General features: G+C 38.0%; 1 protein-coding gene across 1 annotated transcript in view; it reads left to right on the forward strand.

Annotated features, from left to right (window-relative positions):
• Positions 1–16,801, forward strand: part of GALNT13 (polypeptide N-acetylgalactosaminyltransferase 13) — a 982,370-nt gene that overhangs the window by 644 nt on the left and 964,925 nt on the right. The gene's annotated exons all lie outside the window — the stretch shown is intronic.

Below are 16,801 nucleotides of genomic sequence, written 5' to 3' on the forward strand. Positions count from 1 at the left end.
AAGTGTGCAGAGAGAGGGAAAGGAGCTAGAGAATGTGAAGACTGGTCAGAGAAGTAGCAGGAAAACCAGGGCAGAGTAGGGTCACAGAACCCAGGGGAGAATTTTGCAGAGAAACCGTGTCAAATTTTACAAAAATGATATGAAGTATTTGAGCAAGCAAGTTTCAGAGCAGTGGTCCTGGGGAGCAAGCTTGCAGTGAGTTATGAAGCAAATGCGGTGAAATGGAACCTATGATCCGAAAGTAGTAGTGAGGTGTTTAGAGAATGACAGAAAAAGAATAGATTAACTAGGACATACAGGAGCTCAGTTAGCCTTAAAAATGTCTATGCAGATGCTGATTTTAGGAATTAACATTTTACTGAAGAGTCATCTAAATTTTATAAGCACCTACTTGAGACCGGTATTGAATATTGATCCAGCCAACCATCCTGCATTTATACTGTTATCTGTGAGAATTCTTTCTTGACAGAAACATATAGTTACACAAAGGACTTTCTAATCACTTTACCCCAGTGGGACTGTAGTGTGCAGGAAAATAACGCCATAAACCCAATGGCAAAAAAGTAAAAACTCAATGTAATGCAGCAAATATCTAGAAACAAGCAATGCCAGTAGCCAAGATTGAGATTCTTCTAAACAAACTGGAGTGATTCTCAGCACACCTAATAAAGAACTCTGTCTGCTAGGGACGATCTATTGATAGAATCAATTTTCTCCCTGGTCCTGGCCTCCTTTACCTACTTAACCACCTACTTCAGGACCAAATAATTTTTACTTAGCAACAGAATAAATGTTCCTACTTCAGTTATTTGCTTCAACTTCCTTATTTTTTACTGGGTTTATGACTAAAGTGTAACATTGAGGTCTGAATAATAAATGTAACGATCAAGGACAAATCTGAAATAATAGATAATAAACTTTTATGTAAGTTCAAATGAAACTTTAATTTTACTCACTATATGACAAAATTGTGCATAATATGTGTGTGGCAGAGTGAAATATCAACCAATGGTCAGTAAGCTAAAAATTGGAAGTATAATGGATTTTTAAAAAATTTATTTATTTTATTTTTTATTTTTGGCTGTGTTGGGTCTTCATTTCTGTGTGAGGGCTTTCTCTAGTTGCAGCAAGCGGGAGCCACTCTTCATTGTGGTGCGCTGGCCTCTCACTATCGTGGCCTCTCTTGTTGTGGAGCACAGGCTCCAGATGCACAGACTCAGTAGTTGTGGCTCATGGGCTTAGTTGCTCCGTGGCATGTGGGATCTTTCCAGACCAGGGCTCGAACCCATGTCGCTTGCATTGGCAGGCAGATTCTCAACCACTGCGCCACCAGGGAACACCCAGTATAACGCACTATTAATAAAGAGCATTAGTTATAATCTCTAGGTGAATAAAGCTGAATTTTCTGTTTAAACTTATGAAAAATCTTTTCCTGTTGGAAGCACTAAAAGTATCATAATATACAATTATGATACAATATGGCAATTATAGGAATCTTTAAAGAACTAATTTGGAAGTTGACTTCTGTAGCTATCTATATTTTAATATATTTAAGAAACTGGTTCAAATAAACGTCCAGGTTCTTTCAGTAGCAAATTCATTAACTAGACACTGTGCCTTACTTTGAAGCAAATTTGAATTAAATAATTTTCCCTTTTACAAATAATGAGGTCTCTGGGGGAAAAAAGGTATAGTACATATTGCAATACGATAGAAGGAAATCCCACTATCTTCCAAGTGCTTAGTAACCATTGCATAGTATGGAGTTCACAATTCAGAGGGCCTGTCTGCTGAGCTTATAAAATATGTAATGATCACACACACACACTCCTAAGAATGTTATATAGAATTATATCAAATGTTTCCATTTTGAAATATCCATAATTAATGTTTAGTTGAATTCATTTTCTAAATGAAAAATTCAGTTTCATTGGTTTTGAGAATGTTTAAAAAATTAACCACAACTAATTATCTAGAAGCATGAGCTTGAATTAGATTGGGAATTGTTGTATGTCATGAATTAAACTGGTACCTGAAAACAACCTAAACAGTATATTGGTAGGAAAGCAGTTTACGGTGGAGTTGAAGAAGGAAAAGTATGGTATGTTTCCAAGTTTATCATTGGCTTTCTGCATTGCCTCCTTGAAGTTACTTAATCGGTATGTTTTAAATTAATTCATATAGAGTGTCATGATAACACATATACCTAAGAATAAATTTGTTCCCTAATTGATTGTTCATTAAAGCCTCCAATTTACAATTAAGAGGCACCACAGTATCAATGGGATGAGAGCATTACCAAAACCCCACTTCCAGAGCTATTATGAGCCACTGATAGGTGGCAGATAAATCACTGTAATTCTTCATAAGACAGAAGAATATTCAGACTCATTGTGAAGATACAGAATGTGTCTTGATGGGCTTTGGTATATGAAGCAGTATGATAAATTAAAAGAGTGGAAGTGGGTGAATATTAAAAAAAAAAAAATAGGGTAAGAGATGGAACTGGGGGCAGAAGTTTTGAATTCTCACCAGGAGAAATTTGAAAAGAAGTTGATTATGGGAGAACTTAGATAACAAACACCCTTTATCTATTCCTTCATTTGTAAAATACCAGGAACATTTCTGTGGAAAAAATATTTCAAATTTGATGAGTTCTTTCCTTTCTTTCTCCTCTCCACCCCCTGGAAATAGTGTTGATTTCTTGTGGTAATTCCCTGTTTACAAGATGTTCATTACTTGTAGAACTGATTGTATCGAGTAGGTGATTAATTACTGTGACCAAATGAAATTTTATGACATTCTATTTCTCTGCAAAACTTCACCCTTATCGGTCCTTTTTGGAGAAATATTGAAAGCAGTAGGGCTGTTCTTGAAAGCAGGGATTCTTAATCAGGCAAGTAACATACATGAGTGAAGCAGGCTGGGTAGAGGACAGCAGGGGACCATGGACTGTAGTAAACTGGGGAGGGTGTCCTGTTCAAAGGAGACATTCACCACTCACTCCAGCTCATTGCTGCCACATTGAAATTAATGCCCATCTTGACAGATCTTCCAATTTTTAAAGGCAAGACAAAAATCTGGACCTTTATGTAAACATCTCTTGGTTTTTCAAATAAATTCTTACAAAAGTCTAAAGAATAATATTTCATCCAAATAAGACACATCTGTGCACCCTGTCTAGCTGACAGGCTGCTAGCTTACTACCTCTGTCTTGAAGGTATTTTTGTTTCAGATTTTTAAAAATCTCTTTATTTTAAAATCAATTCAGAAACTAGTCATTAAATGTATAATTTAAGCACGGCAATGTCCCAGGTATTGTGAGGTACCCAAAAAATGTGTAAGACATTGACCACAGGCTTTGAAGAACTTGAGAGAACAAGTGAGCACACATCAAAATAAAAACATAAAATGGATCATCAGTGTTTATGTTGCCCACTGTGCTACACACACACACACACACACACACGCATATTTCAATGGCAAATTAATCTATTTAAAATCCACCCTTGATGTGGGAAAATAAAGACAGAGTAGTAACTTGTATCTTTTCATATAAAAGCAAATAGCTGCTTCATAACATGATAAAATTTCTTGATTCTGGGAATTTTTACTTCCTAAGGAATCAATGCCAAAGTCAAAATACCATCCCACACCTTAAAGGAGAATTTTTATTTTATTATTTTGTACAAAGCTCTAAATTCAGTACTCAGTGGTCAACATGTGCTAGATTTTTAGGAGATTTGAATAACTGCTAAGCATGCAGGGAAATTTTGTGCTGAACTGATGTGTCAGCAAAACAGTGAACCCTTATCTTAAATAAGCAGAAGAAAATTGGTCTTAAAGTAGCTGGCTTGAACTAAGGGCAATTTTAATTAGGTAGTTCATTTGTAAGTCTTTCTCTTTGTAGTTAAGTGGGGAACTGCGTTAAAGGGAATGAGAAGTTTTCAGGGAACCTAAAAAGCATTGATAATTTATTGTATAGTTTTGAAGTGACATTTCTCCAGTCTACTGAAAGAGACAGTATTTTTCTCCCCCAAATTCTCTAGTAGATTTCTTTTTTCTTTCTCCAACAAGGATAATCCTTCCATCTTCTGTACCAAGAGTGAACAAGGATCATCAGAGCTCCAAGTGCCTTGTAACCTGGTTTTTTAACACCCTCCCTCACAATACATCTCAGTCTTTTGCTCCCTCTTGTTCTCTCTTTCTCTTTTGCCAGCCAGTCGGGGAGGATTAACGTCCTGGAGTTCTGAACTGAGGAGCCAGTCACCTCTGTGTGTGTACCCCAGTTCTGCCTTACTTTTGATCAAAAACCCTCTGAGACTCTACCTGTGAAGTAGAGATAAGAAATATACACATTGCAAGGTTTTTTGTTAGAATGAAATTAAATGATAATGCCTAGTATCTTGTGGGACTTGACTCTGTTCCCTTCCTTTTCAGCGCTACTGCTAACTTTATTTTTTTCTTTTCTGTCTTGCTGTTTGGTTTTTCAGGAGTGCTAAGGGGCATCCAAGGGAAAAGCTTTGTCCCCAAAGTGGTGAAGAAGTTTTATGGTCTGAGACCCAGAAAGGCATCTCTAATTATTCATACCTCAGAATATAAAGTTTGAAGCATACTTAGGATTTACTCCATTATTGTGATCTTTCTTAAAAATCTATCAGATAGCAAGTTAACAATAAATTGTTGAATATCTAGTATGTGCTGAGTGTTGTACAGGGTCTAATTAAAGTATGATCTTTACTAGAGTTACCACACATCCAGATAAGAAAAATGAGCTTTAAAAAAAAAAAAAGGAAAAGACAAAGCAACAGATAAAACTAAAAGGCAAAATAAGTTGGTAAAGGGCAAATGCACTCCTCTGGATCTTGTGAGCTTTGGAAATGAAATGTGAGTGGAGCTGAAATAGGCAAAGGTGGCTTGTGGTGTATGTGAGACCTGATATGCTTGGAGAAAGAGAAAGAGGAGAACATTCCAGGGGGTAAATGCAACCCAAGGGGAAGTAGGGGGGAGTATGCCTTATCCCATTTGCTCAAGTCTCCACTCCCAGCTTAGAAACTGTTAGATTCATCAATGCCAACAAGGCCCAGGGCCAGGTCAATATGTCCCTCCACATGTATTTAGTATAACTGAACTTCTACTTGGACATCGCACTTTATCTCCACAAGTATTAGTGGCCAGGTCTCCGGGGATGTATATTTAGATTCAGGCCTCCTAACAGTTGCATATTTACTTATCCCCTGGATGCTCCAGGTTATTCCCTCCATCCCCACCCAAGCCTGGAATGCTTTAAGTAAAAATAAAAATAATAATGTCAGCAACTCTCTCAGGTTTATAGTGCTGAGCAAACTTCAAAAAATAAATTTCTGTCCTTCTGTCCCCAAAACATTTCATTGTTGACAATCCAGTCTCAGAAATCCTGATTTGGAGAAGGAAAAGAAAAGCTGATTGTATTGATCATTGCCTCATAGCCTTTGGCTCTGGCGCTTTATTCTAGAGTCTAAAAAGTAAAGACATGTACTTGAAAGAGAAGAGATGAAAGGTAATCCCTAAAAGGGAGCCATTTGACTTCTGAGGCAGTGAGAAGACAGAATGATGTGACTCTATAAAAACCTCCTTCTACTTATTTTGGTTTCTGAGCAGATTTAAATAATATACAATGTTATATTTATTCCATGATGGTAAGCTTAAACAATATGAGTAGGAATTTGCAGTAAGTGTAATACACAAACATGCACACATAAATACACACACATGTAACTAGATTGTATATGTGTGCTTTTTAAAATTTGCTACCAACAGGTACTTTCATTTAAAATCTGCTCCCATATCCCACTCGGAGTCCTGGAAGATGGGTTTCTAGCTATTGCTTTTCTATTAGCCGCTTTGTTTGATTTCATTTGACTAACTTTGTTGTAAAGGAGTTTCATTTTCAAAGCTTAAGCTATCAGTGTATTTTCCTTCTCTTTAGAAGAGTAGACATCAAATATTATTGGGAAATTTATGCATTATTAGCAACCTACTGAATTTATTTGCTGTCTCTGAGACATTCATAGCTGTATAAGATGCAGAAAAAAATGTTTATTTTTACTTATTATATAAATAAAAAGTCACTCAGCATGACTTTTAAATAGTAGCTAAAACTTTACTTTTTACACCTTCAAGGCTATAGATTTTAATTATTCCCATTATCCACGTGTACAAAGAGATGAATTTTTGGAAGTGAGATGGTGTAATTAAAAGCACCTGTCATAAAAACACTCCATATTCTTCTGGTTTGAATATTGAGGATTGATAACAGTATGTAAATCAGTAAAGAAAAAGAGGTCACGCTATAGTAGTATTCAAAATAAGTCATAAGGAGCCCTTGGGAGAAAAGGAATATTTATAGCACATAAAAATTCCTTCTAATCTATATGTCATATCATATAGTTACTTTGGGAATTGTGGAATGAACAGAAAAAAGGGAGGTGGAAGGATGAAGGGAGGGAGGGAGGGAGAAAGGAAGGAAAGGAAAGGAAATATGGATTGTAGAGTTTGCTTTGTTACTTCTTAGCTTGTTAAATGTCTTCCCTTGCTGTTATTTTCCACATCCTAATTTTTTAGGGGCTGAAATATGACCTCTAAGTGTACCTTAGCTCCACATTCTCTGACTCATTCATTAATCTAAATAAATGGTAGCAGTATTTTTATATTTGGCTCTTCAAAGCTCCAGTGGTAATAAAAGCCAGTTGGTTATGAGCGGCTATGTGGTATGGAAGGAATAAGGACAGAGAACGTGCCTCAGACTCAGACATCCCTTACACAGGTTTCTCCTGAGCCTTAGCTTCCTCAGCTATAAAGCACAGGTGTACTGGCTTCAGTGGGTTGTGGTGAGGACGGACTGGCAGCAAAGTGTTTAGTTTGGTGTCACGCATTTGGCTCATTGTCAGGATTTCGGGTATATGGCACATTCTTGATACACAGAAAATCTTTATGAGAACTTCTAGGCATCTATCAAGGAAGGATTAACCATGAATTCATTAGCCAGAGCATACAGTAATTAGATTTTAGAGTTTGAAGGGATCTTTGCCATCTTTCAGTCCAACTCCTTATACAAATTAAGGAACAGGAATTCCAAGTTTTGGGGACTTGCTAAGACCATAAGTGGTCTAGTTGCAAAGCCAGTAGTAGAATTCTGGCCTCCTAACTCCCAGTCTAGGGTATATTTCTTGAAATAACTCACGCCTAGAAATGCAGGAGGGCTGAGTGTTGTAATACAAGTTTCTCTGCTTTGATATCCTGACACTTCTCCACCCCTATTCCCTGTGGTTTTTTGCTTTGAAAAATTAGGTAGTACCTGAGGTTTACTTGGAGAGAGTAAAGGTAGACCTTCACACAGTGCTACTGGGCATTTCCTCAGGGGCCACAATGAAAAATCTTGACCATAAGAAGGTGCCTTAGGTCTGCAACAGAATTAGGTCCTTGGTAAGGTGGCTGTGTCAACAGAGTTCATCGTATGCTCTGAGGAACGCTGGCTCCACTCACTGCCTACATGCATGGAGTTGTTAATTTGCTAATACCTGCATAAAAATCTCCTTATAACACTGACTCAAACTGTGTCTTTTCTGTTACTAATTTGTACACTGTTTATTTGCAGCACAGCAAATTTGAGAGCTACAGTCCTTTGCTAATATTTGAATTATACATTAGGATGTATAAGTTTTGAATTTGAATACTCTCATTAGTGATGGTTTGTTCGAGTTTCTTTTGCTGTACCCAGGTAGAAATTTACATACAGGTAGCACAGGGACAAGCAGGGAGATGGAGCTGGGGAATGAGCTGTCTGAACCAGAAACTCATAAGAGAGAAAGGCTCACCTCGGCAATCTTAAGCCTACACTCACATCCACTGACTCCAGACTGGGGGTTCAGCTCCAAAGAGGCATAGGATCTAGAGCCAATCACATCGTTCACCAAATACATTGGACCACTATTACACACATTTTATATTGTAATGTCAGCAGGATGAACTAAAAAATTAACATCAGGAAAACTTAAAGGGTAAAGGAAGGCCCTGAAGGTTCATTTTTAGCTTATAAAATACAGATGTGAGAAAGAATTTTACAAAACTTGCCTTGATGGTGGTGAAAGAGTTACGAACCAATTCATATAAATAGGACTTTCCATGGTACCACTTGGGAGAGCGTATATTGGAGAGGGCTCCAGACCAGGAGGAAAATACCAGGGCTTGTTTATCTTAGGTAAGTGTCTTAAACTCAATTTCTGAGACTCAACTTCTGAATCCATAATTGAAATAATAATTTTTACTCACTTCACAAGCTTATTATACAAGTCAGAATAACAGTGCTTATAAAAACACTTTGGAGATGATAAAGCTCCAAACAAATGTCAAAATATACCCTACATCGTAACAAAATCGTTCATAGAAGACTTTCTACATTTCATAGATAGGCACTGGTTAGATTTCAGTCCAGATCAGAAAGCAGTGATTAATATTAGTATTACATTTCATTTATTAATATTAATGTTATTATATTATTATTAATATTTCTCCCTATGAATAATACCCACTGAAACAAGCATTCCATGCAGTTCTGGAAGTTTTTGAATGATGTAGTCCAGTTTGGTTTTAATGAAATTATGTTTGGGGATTTCAAAAGTTCCCTATAATGGCCACTGGTATTCTAAGTTACCTTTGATGAGATTGGTCCATTTAGTTAGAAATGCACATGAGGAAGAACTACAGTTTTTTTTAACATAAAATTGGCTAGAGTCTCTATAGGGGAGGTGCCCTCAGAATACTTAGATAACTGGGATCCCGTTTCTCAGATTTTTTTTTCTTCTCTAGAGAAAAGGACAACTTTCAAACAGCTTATTAAACAGCTCACAGCACAAGTGGCTTAACTCAAACGGCTTATAAGCCAATCCTAGCCAGTCCTAAGAATATTAGACAGATTGGTCCCAGTGGAGGCAGGCCAAAGGCTTTTTTCAGTCATACTCCAGAGGACAGTCTTTCCAAAGGAATAGGCCAAAAGCTGAAAAAACAGCACAGTTTCAAAGAAGCAGCCCCTTTCCAGTAGAAGTGGGCTGAAGGCATTTCAGCCAGCTTTGGTTGCAACAGTCTGATTTCAAGATCAGACTGAAGTACCAAACAAGTACTAGCATATAGAATAAGGCCTTAACCAGAAAGACAAAACATTTAAATAGATCCCCAAAAAATCCTGGAGAGCCTCAGATGCAAAGATGACATGAGCTCTGATCCAGGAGAAAGATGCGCCTTCAAACGCTAGGGTTGCTGAGAAAACCAGAGTGACATTCAATATCAGCTGAGAATGCAGTTCAAGGTCTGCATCCATGGTGAGTCATGTGCAAGTGCCCCCTCAGCAAGGGAAAGAGAAAACTTTTATAGAAAGGAAAAGGAAGTTGAGAGGGCTAGAGTAATCAAAGAGCGTATGGCTTTTCATTAGCTGAGCTCTTTCCAAGAAAGAAGAGTCTCTCTTCTTGCTCTTGGGCTCTGCTGTCATCACAGTGCGTGACAGCGCCTCCTTCTGATCTCTCAGCTCTATTTAACTGAGGTTTCTGTGTATTAATTTTTTACATATAATACTTATCACCATCCAGTGTGTTTTGCAGCCTCCGAATGTTATCAGGAGTCAAAAATTGTCTCTGTGGAAAGTAAGTTTTTAAAATTAACTGAGACAAATGAACAATTTTATAAAGATAAAATGGCTCCCAAAGCCTCAGGTTTCACTTCCTTGGCTTCTTTGTCTCAGGCTCTGTGTCTTGAGTCATCTTCCTTCTCCCTTCTTCACCATCTGTGCCTTCTCTGCACCCTCAATTCCCACATACTAATTCCCTTACCAGACTTTCCTTTTTCTGTGAACTATTTCCACTCCCTTTTCCTCTGAACTTTTCAGAACCTGTCCCTTTAAAATTAAGGCTTCTGAGGATCCAGAGGCTAAACAATTTCTTATACTCCCAGGACTAAAGCTGAATGTTGAGTCATAGTCAAATATTTTCCCAAAGTAACTGAAGATCCTCACAGATTTGCTTAGAAATTTAATATAGTCAGTCAGACTTATCACCTGGTTTCTCTGACTTATATCAGCTAGTCTATATGCTTGTCAGCAAAGGCCAGGCCCAGCACTGGATGCAAACCACTAATTGGAAAAATTCTGAAAGGTCTTTAGAATTATAACTGGGAGACCAGATTGCTAACTTATTATACCGTCAGGGTTGTGCAGTTGATAGGTGACTTCATCGAGCAATTCTTAGGGCTTTTCAATGGTCTGTTATTAGAACAAAATACAGGCTTGCACACAAATCTCGAGAAGTTTGTCTCTGAACCTATTCCCTTTGATTTAGGCCCTTTAAGAGACGCCCACTCTTTTTTCCTTAGTTCCTCAACCCCCTATCCACTCGCTAGGCTGCTACTCCTTAGTATCATGCTGGAATTTCTTTTTCCCAGAAGGGGGAAATAATTCTAGAAATTGACAGTAGGCATCAAAGCACCCCACCAGGTGAATTAAATGACCCTCTGACATCTTTTATTTGTTCCTTCTCTAACTGTAGAAGCCTTACAGCTATTACAGTCACAGCTTTTTTGGTTAAGACCACCTGGAAAGTCATTGTGGGATCCCCTTTAACCATTTTTGCACCTCATGCAATAGAAGCTCTCCTGAATTCTCATCACACTCAACATTTCTCAGCCAGCTGCCTCACCTACAAAGTCCTTTTGTTAACTGCTCCTCACATAACTCTTTTACAATGTAATAACCTTAGCCTGGCTCTTCTTCTCCCTCCCATCACCAACAAAGTTTCTCATGACTGCTCAGTGCTGACAGCCCACCTCCTAACTGCTCATAATGATCTAAAGGAAATTCCATTGGGTAACCTTGACTTCTCATGGTTCACTGATGGTTCTTATGTAAAAGGTATCAATGGCAAATATGTGCTGGGTATGTTTTTATAAATCTTTTTGAGGTTGTTGAGGCAACATCTTTAACTAACTGTGGCTACTTTGACCCAATAAGCTCTTACATGGGCTGGTACTTAAGCCAAGGACAAAACTGCCAATATTGATACTAATAGTAGATATGCTTTGGGAGTAGCTCATAATTTTGGAATGTGGTAGAAGCAACATGGCTTCCTTACTTCCAGCAAAAATAAAATTAAAAGTGGCTCCTATATTCAGGAATATTGAATGCAAAACTTTTACCTGCTGCTTTAGCTATTATTAAGATTCTGATGCATTCTAAACTCGGCGCTCTGGAACCTAAGAGAAATCACCTTGCTGATATTCCTCCAAGGAGTGCTGCCCTTCAAGGGACCAACAGCAGCCAAACCTCTGTCATGGTCCAAAGGGACATTTTCCCAAACAATAATCTAGAAAAGCTGGCTAGAGCAATTGGCCTCAGAAAAGGAAAAAACAAGATTGTAAATTCAACAATTGTTGGTTTGATAAAAAGAGAAAGATTTGGTTTTGACCAAATAACAATCCAGGCCTACCTGAGACTCTAAAGTGCTCACTCCTCACTACTGTACATGCATTAAACCATTGGTCTACTGACAAAATTGATACCATCATGAATCAATATTGGTGGGGAAACATTACCAGGGCCACAAAAAGTGCCTACCTCACTTGTTCCACTTGTCCAAAGTACAGCCCAGGGAAGTCTGTTCCTACTGCTCCCAGACATTTTAAACTGCCAAATGGACCATTTGAGGTCTAGCAACTGGATTTCATATAACTTCCTCTGTCCAACGGATATAAATATGTTTTAGTCATGGTTTTGTATGTTTTCACACTGGACTGAAACCTTCCCTTGTAGACCGGCTACTGCTGCTTCTGTGGCTAAAGTCCTTTTGGAAAAGATTATCCTACCTGGAAGAACTCCTCTTGAACTTAATAGTGATCCCATTTTACTTGCCAGATGCTTCCACAAGTCTATGCTGTTTGACCCATTTTACAACACTGTCACGGTGCTTACTACTCTCCTACTACTGCTTTAGATGAACATACTAGCAGAATTATTAAGACTCAGTTGGCAGAATTTGTAGAGGCCCTCCAACCACCTTGGCCAAAGCATCATTTTTGGTCTTTCTAAATCTCAGATTTATCCCTTTTGAAACTCATAAGCTCTAACACTTTCATATAGTGATAGGACATCCAATGCACTTGGCTCCTTCTTTTTTTTTTTTTTCCCACAACTGATAAAAAGATACTCCACCATTGAAAAGGCCTACTTGCTTTTATTAAAAATAACCATGATTTTGTATAGCAATCTTGGCTGCACCTTCAGGAGATCAAGACCTTAAGCATCACACCTTGCAACCTGGAGATTTTGTCTATTAGAAAAGACACCTCTGGAAGAACTCTTTTCAGCTTTGCTGGAAAAGCCCCATCAGGTACTGCTAACCAATCCTTGCGCCACTAAATTCCAAGGAATAGACTCTTGGATTCAAGTGAAACATCTAAAGAAAATGCCAAACCCTGACTAGAACTACACATCACCTGGTGACCTCAAAGTAAAGATATCCCAGAATTGAAGCAGAGGACATCTGATGAGACAGCTCTCCCAATATAATCCAGACCAGGCCTGTCGGAAGTTTTTGCCAAACTTTTGATGATGACATAAATGCTTCAGATGATCTCCAATGTCTATATGATCTTGATAACATATGAACTTTAGATAAAAGTTCCTGAGAGTTCTCCCTCGTACCTTTCCTTATTATATGAATGTGACCTTAATAGTGTTCTAATCCGTGCACTTTTCCTCCAAAGTGAGATATTGTACCCAGAAAATATCTTTCCTGACATAAAGGGACAAAAAGTAGCTGAAACTAGAAAAACTGACTCTTGATCAGTGAGGCTTTCAGAGAAAGATCTTGACCAAAAGGGGGAAATGTAAAACAAAACAAAACAACAACAACAACAAAAACCACAGAAACTTCAATTAAATAGAGTTGGGAGACCAGAAGGGGACACTCTCATACCCTGTACAAATAGCATAGCCCAATAGGAAGAAAAAAGACTCCTCTGCTTTCCTGGTAACAACTCAGTCAGTAAAAAGCCATGGACTCTTTGTTAACCATAGCCCTCCCAACTTCCGTTTCCCCTCTATAAAAGCCTTCTCCTTCACTTGCCATGGGGGGATTTGCATATGGCTCTCCATGGTTGCAGACCCAGAATCTCAATTCTCTGTTGATCTTAAAAAAAAACAACTTTGCTAGAGGTATATCTGGCAGTCTATTTGTTTCAGATCAACGTAGAGAGAAAAGAAAAAGTGGAACATGGCAAGGAAAACTGGGAATGTCATTATTGGGGGAAATTTTAAATAGGGTGATCAGAATTGGCTTTATTAAGAAGGTGCAAAGAACTCAAGTTGATGAGGAAATTTGCCATTCCTGTATCTGAGGAAGAGCACTCCAGGAGGAAGTACTAGAGAGGTTATAGAGTGTGGGGTCATGTAAGGTCTTGCATGTGGTTTTAAGGACATGAGCTTTTATTCTGAGAGAAATGGGGTCTTTGGGAAGGTTTGAGCACTGGAGTGACATGACCTACCTTATGTTTTAACATTGTCACTCTGACTGCTCTCTTGAGAATTGGCCTTGGGGAGACAGAAGTGGCAGCAGGGATAGGAGTGAAGAGGTAACTTAGGAGTCTAGGAGCAAAATGGTGGTAGTTCATTCCACACAGTAGAGGTGGATACACTCAAAGTAGAGCTGTGCAACAGCTTAGCTGACATACTTTAGTAACAAGTGTGTCTTCTATTTAGTGTTCATTTATACTTATGACTAGCAGCTGGGGAAGGCATTTTAGGGTATATCCTAAGATAAGGCAGACTGTAGGACATTCCTACTGGCAATATTGTGGATACATCTTTTTTTTAAGAACAGGCAGAATGTATCTCTATCATTTTGGATTTGAAACATAAAAGCTTTGCAGTCGAGGTTTTGAAATCAAGTCCTTTTTACCAAACCCCATGATCTCCTCCACGAAAAGAATGGATTTTTAAAATTTATGGTAGAGCATGAACTTCCTCAATGCAATATGACTCTCACCAGTAAGAAATTTGACAGGTCGTTTTTTTTTTTTTTTTTTAGTGCTAAGGATTGCTCCTGTGCCTTTTCATTTGCAAATTTTGTTGAGGAATATACTTATATTGGTTTTAGTACATTCATATTGGTAAAAAAATATGGTTACCTATTTTAAAACAACTTTGCAATGGGAGTCCTAGTTTCTAAGCCCTATGTCTTCCAACTAAATGATTCTGAACCCACATTTACCCTTTGGAATATATGTATATATATATATAATATTAATAACTCTAAATATGCAATATATTTTATGTATATGTATAATAAAGTTTATTAACTATGTAGTATATTTTAAATTTTAACATGAAATAACAAACATTACAGTACTTTTGTAAATTTCACAAATAACCTAATTTATAAGTATTATACACATTTTTCTGTAAGTTTTTTAAAAGACATAAGATTTTTGAAGTGCTTAAATTTATCATCTTCAAACTTTTTACTAGGAAAAATAAACAATTAAAAAAAAAACTTTGCTATTTTAAGAGGGCATTTGTTTGCATCTCAAAGCAGACGAACCTCCTTAGTTGAGGATCTTGTATAATTTCTTAGGGAAAGGTGTTGGCTGCCACTGAGTTTGCTGACAGGGTTTTACCAATTAGACTAGAGCTGTTTAGGTAGGCAGACCCTTTGAATCTCTGAGCATAAGTATTCCATAATCATGTGAATCCCAATTTGTTTGCCCTCTCTCTTCCCAATTCAGTTATCTTCTTGAGATCTTTATGCAAACCTTGTGCCGGTTAATCATAAAGTTAGAGCCACAACTGTCCTTGTAGTTTGATATATAACCGTATGCCAGAAACCTTTCCAGCTTTTCATCAGACATCTAATCTTAATTTGCTTTGTAGTCTCAACAACCAACTCAACAGTCTTTAATTTTTTGACCTGTTCAGGGAAATAGATACATGGCAAAACAGATCTGTCTAATTTCTTTGGCTGATTTCAATTTGTTTTTTGTGGCGTTCAGCAATGTTTTCAGCTCTCTGCCTACCAAACCTATGGTAGCATTTACTTCTTTAGGAGTTAGGTATGGCCGTACAATGAATAATTTTATGTGTTAACTTGCCTAGGCCACAGTAGCCATATATTTGGTCAAACACTATTTTTCTAGATGTTTCTGTGAAGGTATATTTCAGATGAGATTAACATTTAAATTAGTAGGCTTAGAGTAAGGTAGATTTCCCTCCATGTTGTGGTGGGCCTCATCAAAATGATTGAAGGTCTTAAGAGAAAAAAGACTGACCTTCTCAGAAGAAGAGGGAATTCTGCCAGCAGACTGCCTTTGGGCTCGAGTTGCAACACTAGCTCTTCCCTGGGTCTCCAGCCTACCAGCCTACCTTGCAGATTGTGGACTTGCCAGTCTCCACAGTCATGTGAGCCAATTTCTTAAAATAAAGGAAACACACACACACACACACACATTCCACTGGTTCTGTTCTGTGGAGAACCCTGACTAATACCAGCCAATGTGACTTTTTTTAGCCAATGAAATGTGAACAGAAATAACGTGTGTCAGTTTCAAGCATAAGATTCAAGATCCAGTGCATGATTTGCCATTTCGCTTTTTCTTGCCTCGGAAAATGTGAAAACAGAGAAATGGAGCCTTCAGAGCAAACCATGATGAACATAGAACTTGTATAAGAATTAAACTTACATTTCTGTATGATTTCTATGATTTGGAGATTGTTCATTATTATGATATCACCTATATTTTTGTGATGGTTACAACAAACTCTAAATTTACACTTCAGGGTCAGAATTTTCTTCCCCTCCTAGATTTTACTATTTCACCTAATTCTATTTTTAGCTTGGGACTACAAGAATTTAATTTGGGCTCATGCAAATACCTGAACCACTTGCTTAATTGTCCAGTTGACTCGAAGAAAACTTCATCTCCTCAGGAGTGTAGAGCCAACAAATCCAGGGTACACAAGTGCTAATTCATCCTCATTTCCCTGGCTCAAAAAAGTATTTGACTACCCTGCACTTGCAGAGCCTGACCATGAACTTCTCTCTTAGGATATTCTCATCATAAAGTATTCTGATACCTGACAACCTGAGGACTGTACAGAAGATGTTACAATTGTAGTGATCAAAAAGTATTGTCATTCCAAATCAATATGTCTCTGTAACCCTAAGGAAAAGTTTAAATAATCATCTTTGTTTTTTTCCAGTAATAGGGTATGTTAGTTTTCTGTAGCTGCATAACAAATTACCACAAACTTAGAGGCTTAGGACAACACAAATTTCTCTTTTTTTTAATAATTTTTAAAAAATAATTAATAAATTAATTAATTTTTGGCTGTGTTGGGTCTTTGTTGCAGTGCATGGGCTTCTCATTGAGGTGGCTTGTCTTTTTCCAAAGCACGGACTCTAGGTGCGTGGGCTTCAGTAATTGTGGCATGCAGGCTCATAGTTGTGGCTCATGGGCTCTAGAGCGCAGGCTCAGTAGTTGTGACTCACGGGCTTAGCTGCTCTGTGGCATGTGGGATCTTCCTGGACCAGGGCTTGAACCCGTGTTCCCTGCATTGGCAGGCAGATTCTTAACCACTGCACCACCAGAGAAGCCCCAGACAACACAAATTTCTGATCTCAGGGTAGCTGTGGCATTCCAGGCCATTCTAGGAGGTTGTCCCACCTGGTGAGTCAGTGGCACAAGTCTGCTTCCCAAAGTCGCAGGCACATGACAGAAGAAGTGGATG

This window comes from Stenella coeruleoalba (genome assembly GCF_951394435.1).
Source record: "Stenella coeruleoalba genome assembly, chromosome: 6".
Lineage (NCBI taxonomy): Eukaryota > Metazoa > Chordata > Mammalia > Artiodactyla > Delphinidae > Stenella > Stenella coeruleoalba.